We start from the raw sequence: 9,807 nt of genomic DNA, 5'->3' as shown, positions 1-9,807 counted from the left end.
CACCTCTGACACTGTCACCATCAGCTCTCAATTAGGTTATTGCAACAACTTATTGGTGGGTCAATCTGCCTCAGGTCTTTTCCCATTCCGTTTCATCCCTCCTTTAACGCCAATGCGAAGTTTTTAGAACTGTAAACTAACAAGAACTATAGGATGTCCCAAATAACTAATGACAAATTAATTATGATAAATTAAAACAACTTTGATGTTTCACCTCATAAACATGAAAGCTATTTTAATTTATCATAATTTGTGAAAATGAATTTAAGAAAAAATGACAATGATTATAAGTGGCTATGGAGAATTAGATAAAACAAATAAACTATTGGTGGAACTGTATTGGTCCAACTGTTCTTTAGAACAATTTTGATTATTTAAGAAAAGTCACTACACTGTTCCTGACCTTTTGCCCTTTGCCCTTGGGTTTACATTATTATTCAATTATCCCAAGGATCCATTAATTAATCATCAATAAACATTAAATACCTACTATATTCTGTGCTGTTCACACTAGCTCTCTTCCAGTTGCACTATCAAGTATTCCCCCACAATTATAAGAATTATCTCTGACAAGGGTATGTCTGTCTGATAGGATAAATCATAGGGGTTTAAGTCCCCTTATTTCTAGAACAATAGGAATTGAACCTACATCTAAGAACTCAAAATTCTCTGTGTTTCCTTTACACCACATTCTAGTAAGGTCAGCTAAATAACCTTTTGGGTCCATACCTCGAAAATTTTGGTTTACAGTGTTATGATAATTTTGGAAACTGTTTCTAAAAGTTTCTTAGTTGTTGTTGGTAAAAGGTCCAGCTGGTTGTCTGTTGAAATTGAGTCTTGTGAGATGAGCAGTTTTTAGGGTCTCGTGAAAACTGGCTGAGAGTAAGGGTGTGGGAAACAGATGTACAAATTCAAAACCTCTATTTAATATTTAAAGGTAAAAGGAATTAAAGGATATTTGATAGGGTTCAGAGATAATAGGTTCCCTAAGTCTAAAAGAAGGGGACTAACTCAACCACACCCAACTCAAAGTCCCTCATGGGGTCTGCTTCAGTCTGGTAAAAAACCAGACCTGCTCTCACTCTCCTTATTCTATCTAGTTCCCAAAATACTAACTAAATAACCTATTTCTAATATCTTTATAAACTTTTATATATATATATATATATATATATATATATATGTATATAGATATAGATATAGATATATAGATAGATAGATAGATAGATAGATAGATAGATAGAGATATGTATATTTTTTTTCCTTAAAAACATTGTCTCCAAAAGTTCTTCAGTCCCTGCTGTACTGTCAGCCTAGTCAAAGTTGAACCTGGTCAACCAGAAATGGCTTCCTGTCCTGCAAGGCCAAAGCCCTGTCTCCACTCTGCTGTCTTACAGAGATAAAGACAAAAGATCTTCTTGCTTCTTTCTTGTCAGTCTTCTTTACTCCAGCCACTGCCAAACTGTCACTTCTCTCTTCCTAAACTGTAAATCCGATATTCCCAACATTTTCAAAGGGAATAGCCAGAGAGAGTCAGGAAAGCAGCCTCCAGGACCATGCTTAGCCCCAGAGACAGAGTGACAGTTGGAAAACTCCAACTCCTATCAGCACCAAAGAATTCCATCAGGAACTTGATTCAAAGTTCCAAACTAGGCAGTCTGGGCAGTCTGACAGTCTGTCAGGATTCACTCCTGTCACTAATTTATCAAATCCAAATCTATTCTACCCCTAATAGTCTTCAAGTAATATTTTATAATTTTATGAATATGTATATAAACACAAATATATATGCATATACACACACATACACACATATATATTTAAGTTCCAAACCTTAAAACTTTACACCTGCCGACAACTTTGTGACATATGCTTATATACATATATACTTATGATTATATTCTCTCATTTTATATAAGAATTCTTTGAAATGTGCAGTACAAATATTATTACCATGAGATTACAAATTAAGAAACTGAGATTTATCATTTTTAAGTCACTCAAAGATTTCCAAATTCTTAGACAATCTTGATTTTTAGTTTTTTTTGTTGGAAAGTTTGTGTTTATTAATTATTTTATTAAAATTAATTAATTAAAAACAGAAAAGTGAAATCTAAAAAGAAAAGGAAATCAGATTTATAGAGGTTAGCATCACATAATCACTGTGGCAGATCTAATATTGGAGCCCATGTTCAAATCCCAAATACAGCTTTGTCTTAGCAAAGGACCAAATTCTCTCAATATTTTCCCAAATCATCAATTATTTTTAAAAGATAAGAAATAAACTACTAAAATAACAAATAATTATGAAAGAACTACAAAAGGAATTTATTAAATTGAAACAAGGAAAAAGTCAAATAACTTTGATCTGTTGAGGAAGACAGCAGGGAGCCACTATAGGTGAATGAAATGGTGTTTCTTGAAATTTTGTCTGTCATCTGTATGTAGAAAAGGTTAAAGGAACAACAGATTAGGCACATAGAGGCCAGCTAGGAAGCAATTACAACTTTGTCCAAATTTATATGAATTTATGTCCTTAAATAGTTGTTTTATTTGAATCCACAATATCTATTTCCACTAGAATGGTATAAATGACCATATTTTAGATAATTACAATTTCAGAGCGTGCTAATTCAAAAACATGTGGGATTTGCTATTAGCACTAATACTAATATAGTTATATAATAATCTGAGATGAGAGAATAAACCTGGATTAGCATCTATATTCACAACTGACATAAATCATCATTCTTAACATATATTTTAATTTTAAAAGAAGATGAGAAGTACATTTAGACTAGCTATGGAAAAATAAAATTATACTGTTTATTCATCTATTTATAAATATAATTTTTAAAAGTCATCACCAAGTGATTGAATATATCTATTTCAAAAATTCCTGTGACTAGGCTAATAAATTACAGACTGGCCTAAACAAATATTTCACCTTTTGCTAACTTCCTGGATTTTATGAATATATAAAAATTTATAGAAGTATAAAAGCATTGTAAGGAAGTAGAAAAGCAATTCCTACATCTTCGTGTAATAAAGTTTTTCTGAATGTGTATTTTCATATGGTTGGTAGAAATTTCTGTGGAATGAAATCAATCAAATGACAAAAATTTATATAAAACTTGTACTCTGTACTATGTACCACAAAACATTAAATGGGTTGATATTATAATATACATTTGGAGCTATAATGACAACTATAGATGACATTTTAGGGTTTGTCATGTTATTCACAATAATTCTTGTAGGTAGAACAAACATTATTAACCACATTTTACAAATGTAGAAAGTAAAACTCAGAAAGTAAGTATTTAGTCCATGGATCATATTCCCTAGTAAGTCTCAGAGATCATACTCAAAACCAGTCCTCTTGACTCCAGATTTAGTGGGGGGGGGGGGTTTCCACTATTTTGTGATGTAAAGGAATCTCAGAATTGAAAAAAAAATTGAGGCCATCTAATCCAAACCATATCTGACCAACAATACTGTATACAACATACTCAAGAAGGAGTGATCTAGTTTTCAACTGAAAACCTTTAGCAACTTTCAGTATTTTGAGCTAAGCCACAAGCCATATGGCCTTCCTTTAAATAATCAGAATTTAAAAGGCTCACTTTTTTTTAACATTAATTAGATTGCTTAATGCTTTTGTAATGTCTTTTTAGACCTACAACACGGATTTTGGCAACCATTCTCTTACGTGATTGACCAAATGCACATGTGTCCAAAATGTAAAAAGTCACACCATAAAAATAAAAGAATCTAAATAGGAAATTGTCAGAACTATGGATGGGGGAGAATTTGTAATTAAATAAGTGATCATGATTATGATTAAACCTATAAATAGACCATCTCAACTTTTAAGAATGTTCTTGCAATAACAAAACCAAAATAAAGCAGCTGCCAATTGAGGCAAAAAACATTTAATCAAATATCCCTGATCAAAGTCAAATATCCAAAACGTAAAGAGAATTGAGACAAATATATGAGAGCAAAAGCTATTCCTAAATAGTTACATATACAAAGAATAGGAATAGTCTTCAGAAGAAATGTAATCAATATATATTCCAAATCACTAATGTTATGATAAATGAAAATAGATATCAGATATAAAATATATTTATGTAAATAAAATTTAAATTTATAATATGTCTTTCTATGCAATTAATATATACTTGATATGGCATATAAATTCCTCATATAATTCATAATTTATGTAATAAAGGATTAATATAAATATACAACCAATGAGACATTTCTTAATAGTTAAGTTGCAAAAGTATATGATAAATGAATATTAAAACAACTCTAAGGTTTTACCACTCACCCAGAAAATTGGCAGAAAAGATAAAAAACACAGTCAAGTGTTTGAACAGACTGGCATATTTGCACACTTATGATTTAGTTTTGAGCTAGTCTAAGCATTGTGGAAAATTATTTAGAACTGTGCTATCAAAGTTAAAAAAAAATTCCCATATCGTTTAACCCAGCAATACTGCTTCTAAGCATATACACTAAAGAGGTTAAAGATAGCAGGAAAGCTTCCTTTTATTAAAATATTCCTAGAAACCCTTTCTTGATATAGCAAATTTCTTATTAAATGGAGAAAAAAATGAAGAAGTTGAAGTATGGGGGGAAATGGTATATTATTATGCCTTAGGAAATAATGACCTGGAGGAATTTGGAAAACTTGGGGAAAATTACATGAACTATTGCAGAGCAAAGTAATTAATGCAGAACAACATATTATATAAGGCCAGTAATACACAAGGAAAATAAAACTGATCTATGCTATGACCATTAGAATTCATATGTCTAATGGTAAAAATGCCCCCTTTCCTCCATAGAGAGGTAGTATGGAATGAGTGCAGAAACTGCCACTTTTTGTTTCAAATGAGTGTTCCATTTGGGATATATTTTGAAATGGCCATGTTGGGGGTAAAAAATAAGCAAACATTAAAAACAAAATATAATAAATTATACTGTCAAAGGTATTCCTAAAAATAAAATAAGCTGTATTGACAACTTGATCAACTAAATTAATAATTTCATTTTTTTAAATGAGATCTTAAAAAAGCTTTTATCTTTATTCTTTTAAAAATAAAATTATCACAAATATATTAAATATTAATATCACTTTCAAATTTTGTTGTGATTTTTCCATAATTTTAAATAAAATATTTTAATGTATAATATATGGAAAAAATTAGTCACTTCCTCTAAGTGAAGTCAGAAATCTAGATCCATTCTCCTTCATTTTTCCTCTTACATAAATCTTGTTAGAACATACATTGATTGGTTTACTGCTTCTACTTTTTAAAATTTTTATTATTTCATAAAGGGCTTTCTAAATTTCTTGATATTTTTTCATACTTGGTAGTCCAAATTACATTATGCTATTCCAACACATTTATGTTCCAGAGTTTATTTAACCACAAATTTAGGACTGGACTAATTTTACAAATGAATCTAAGACAGGCTATAAAAGTTGCCAAAAATTAACTATCTGGTAAATGTCAGAGGTTGGATTTGAACTCAAGTTCTTTGACTCCCAATCCAATATTATTTTTCCTTTTTTTTAATTTTTTCTTTTTATTTAGAATATTTTTCATAGTTACATGAGTCATGATCCCCTCCCTCTCCCTTTTTCCTCCCCTTTCTCAAAGCCGACAAGCAATTCCACTGGGTTATACATGTATCATTGTTCAAAACCTGTTTCCATGTTATTCATATTGGAAGTAGGGAAATTCTTTAACATCAGAACTCAATCATATACCTATTATACTATGTGACTGATCACATATTTTTGTAATGCAGTCTCGTTTCCACAGTTCTTTCTCTGGATGTGGATAGTGTTCTTTCTCCTAAATTCCTCTAGCTTGTTCTGGGTCATTGCATTGCTGTTAGTAGAAAAGTCTATTACATTCAATGGTGCCATAGTGTATCAGTCTCTGTGTACAATGTTTATACAAACCTTTTTCATTTGATATAATCAAAGTCATTCATTTTATATTTTGCAATATTCTCAATCTCTAGCTTGCTCTTAAATTCCTTACTTTCCCACAGATCTGACAGATATACTAATCTATGTTCACCTAATTTATTTATGATTTCACTCTTTATATTTGTCATTTACCCATTTTGAATTTATCTTGGTGTAGGGTGTGAGATGTTGATCTAAACCTAATCTCTCCCATATTCTTTTTCAATTTTCCCAGCAGTTTTTGTCAAATGCTGAATTATTGTCCTCAAAGCTAAAGTACAGACCAAACTCCTTAATGAACATAGATACAAGTATCTTAAATAGAATAGTAGCAAAAAAACTTCAGTGTCTTTTCTTTGCACCATACTACTACTCATTTCCCTTTTATGTGGTATTTTAGTTGCTTCCATTATATTTTACTCTAATATGACAAACTTAGATTTAAAATTTTTATAATAATTTTATGATATTTGTCCAATGAAGGATTTAATGGGTCAAAGAGTATGATTATTATATAAAAGTTACTATGTACTGACAGTATTAAAAAAATCTACAATTTCAATTATACCAGCAATCAAAGGAATTCCTATTTTTCCACTATTTAGGCAGCCTTGAATTACACAGCTTTTTATTATTTTACCAATTTGATAGCTATAAAGTAGTATCTCAGAGTTGTTTTAACTTGCATCTCTTTAATTATTAATAAAACTGAGCATTTTTAAGATCTCTAAGTTTTTTCCCTTTTTAATATCTGAGCTCAGTATGACCAGACAAGCCTTTCATTCATTATGATGGGAAAGCTGAGTCTAATAGATCAATTAAAAGCAGGAGTTCTAGGCTGTGGTAGGGACATACAACTGATTCTGGCACAAATATGGTGAAGGTCTGAGTACAGAGAGCCACCAGACTACTTAAAGAAGTATTTAACTGGCCCAGGTTAGAAAAAATGGAGCAGATAAAAGTTTCTATCATAATCTGTATTGGAATTGGTCCAAGAATAGCAGCTATATTTCTATCTAGGACAAGAAAAGGAAGAAACAATCTAAAAAAAGCACATATGAATATGTATGTTTGCACATAAAGGTATTAATAGAGATAGATATAGATTTGTAGACTGATTTACAATTAACAATAAATAGCAAGAAGGGGAAATATGACATACCCAAGATTAGTGACTTCATAATTGAGCCAGGATTTGATTCTAAGTTTTATGACTTCAAATCCATGCTCTTTCTATTACGTTAGTCTGCAAGCACACTGACTTATTATTCACCTAGAAATTAAATTGGCTATCTTACCCCCAGGACAATGAATAGTAGGACAGAATACTTTATTTTTATTGAGAAAATAGAACAATCACAATAATATGACATTGTATATTGCAAATTAGTAATTTTTTGAAAGAATATAAACTTCATAAGGCAAACTAAAAGTGCCTTTACTTCATCATACAGTGAGCCACAGAGTCAAATCTATCCCAGGATGCCTTTTGACATGAGCTCAAGATGCCTTTGTAACCACTTTCTGGGAGTTTCTCCCACATGCACCAGATGGGCATGACATTTCATGAGATTGTATAGCAAGCCGATGAATTATCAACTAGACGCAGATGCAGCCACTGGGTTAATAAAGAGATGAGGCATCCCCATCTGGGTTGGGAAAAACAACTCTTCTCCAGCCCAAGATCTTTAAAATAGAAAGATGCCTTAAAAGAGGAAGGGCGTATTCTATTCTCAGACAGTCAGTTTCGCAAGATTAACATTTCTTATTTACAGACCCGCAAAGTTTAGGGCTTGGCTTGATTTTAACTCTAGAGCTAAATCAAACCTAAAAGAACTACTATGCCTTTTTACAGTTTCCCATAATTCTGTTTTTCCTTTTCTAGAAAACTGCTGGCTAAGGCACATACACTTGAAAAAAAATAAACCTACAAAAATTAAAAAAAAAAAAAAAGTCTACTGTTTGGCAATCCAGCATGAAGTTCTTGCGTTTTTAAAACTATTTACATTTTTACAGTAAGTAAATGTTTCTTAGCCATTCCAACATTTCTCCATAGTTGCCATGATAATATGAGGGATACAATATTCTAAGTATTGCCTGAAATACACAATTCAGAGTTTCTGGAAGATTTCTGAGAAGATGCTTACTGACTTCAAAATTTGATAGCTCTGGGCAAAACTTTGAAAAATATTTGTACAAAATGACAACTGGCAAAACAAAACATGAGGATGTGGGCATATGCAAGTACATAATTGTAGGGTGGTCACAAGGAGTTTAGCTGGAGAACCCTCCAAAGCACCAAATTAAGCAATATGCCCTTTAATAATGTTGATCAAAAACTCCTACCACAATTAGCACTGATTGGCTAATTACTTAGGGAAGTCTAGAAAAAACACCAGATCTTTCAGGTCAAAGTTGAAGCATGTTACTGTTTATACTGCTTTGGTCCTGTCATAAATCTGTTCTCTGAGGGAGCCAAAAGGGCAAAGATGATTCCATGGCTATGCTGATAGCTTCAGAAACACTAAATCTCCTTCAAAGAAAAGAGCTTTATCTTGTATTCTTGTATCATCTCTTTATCACACATCATTCCTCTCAGTTGCATTCTGATTTTACTTGATATCCATCACTAATTACCCTCATTTATAGACAGATGATACTCAGGTTGGCAGAACAACAGACTTAGCATCATTCAAAGAAAAATACCGCATGTAAATGATAGATTGTGTGGAAAAAACTAAATTGCTCTGAGGTGAATGGACATTTGAGAATTGATCAGTATTAACCTGGAACAAAATCACGAGTTGAAATCCTTTTAAAAAAACGTGTTGCCAAAATTATTTTCGACTCTTACTTGTTGGTAGGAGAAAGATGAGAGCCTGTGAGTTTATCAGTTGGGGTAGACTTGTTGCCTCTCATTAACAAAGCAGACAGAGAGAGACCTAATTTGAAATTTGAGCAACTGGGGCAAATTCAATTGAGTTTAGGTGGTGCAGAAGAAAGGGCTGAGCATAAAGTATGTCTACTTTTTTTGACTAGTTGAGGTAGTCTAAAGATAAGAGTCATGGAAGAGGAGGAGAATGTTGAGGAATTGATAGTCCAGGCATAGAAAAGGGGGGGGGGTGGAATTTGGTGGAGAAAAAATGTAAATCCAAAAATAAACATTGAGGAAGAAAGACTTTGATAGATAACAGCAGCTAGGATCTAGATAGGATGAAGTAAATTTCACTTAATACTCTTCCTTAAGTCCTCATAAAAATAATAGCAACAATGATAAGGATGATGAAAATGAAGATAACTTTTTATTTATATTGTGCTTTAAAGTTTGCAAAGTACATTATATGTGTTACCTGATTTCATCTTCCCAACCCTGTGAAGTAGGTGCTAGTAGTATCACCATTTTATAGATGAAGAAATTTACTCAGGGTCACACAACTGCTTTGTGTTTGAGACAGTATATACATCTAGGTCATAATTTGACTGCACCTCCTTTGATCATTCAAATATATGGAGTCAATAAAAACAGGATTCAAGGTTTGTCTCTACCATATAGTGTTGTGTGATTCGAAATAAGTTACTTAAACTCTCAGTTCCCTTGGTAAAACTCTAAAATTATGAATTCCAGAGAAGATGACAATAAGTATTGTTAGAGGAAGTCCTTCATGTAAAGCCCCCTCAACATAGATTAAATCATAGATCTAGTTTTAAAAGAAGGAAAGAGAGAGAGACAGACAGACAGAGAGACAGAGAGAGAGAAGGAAGGAAGGAAGGAAGGAAGGAAGAGAAGGAAGGAAGGAAGGAAGAAAAGGAAG

Source organism: Gracilinanus agilis, chromosome 3 (genome assembly GCF_016433145.1).
Source record: "Gracilinanus agilis isolate LMUSP501 chromosome 3, AgileGrace, whole genome shotgun sequence".
Classification (NCBI taxonomy): domain Eukaryota; kingdom Metazoa; phylum Chordata; class Mammalia; order Didelphimorphia; family Didelphidae; genus Gracilinanus; species Gracilinanus agilis.
This window is presented reverse-complemented; position numbering follows the sequence as displayed.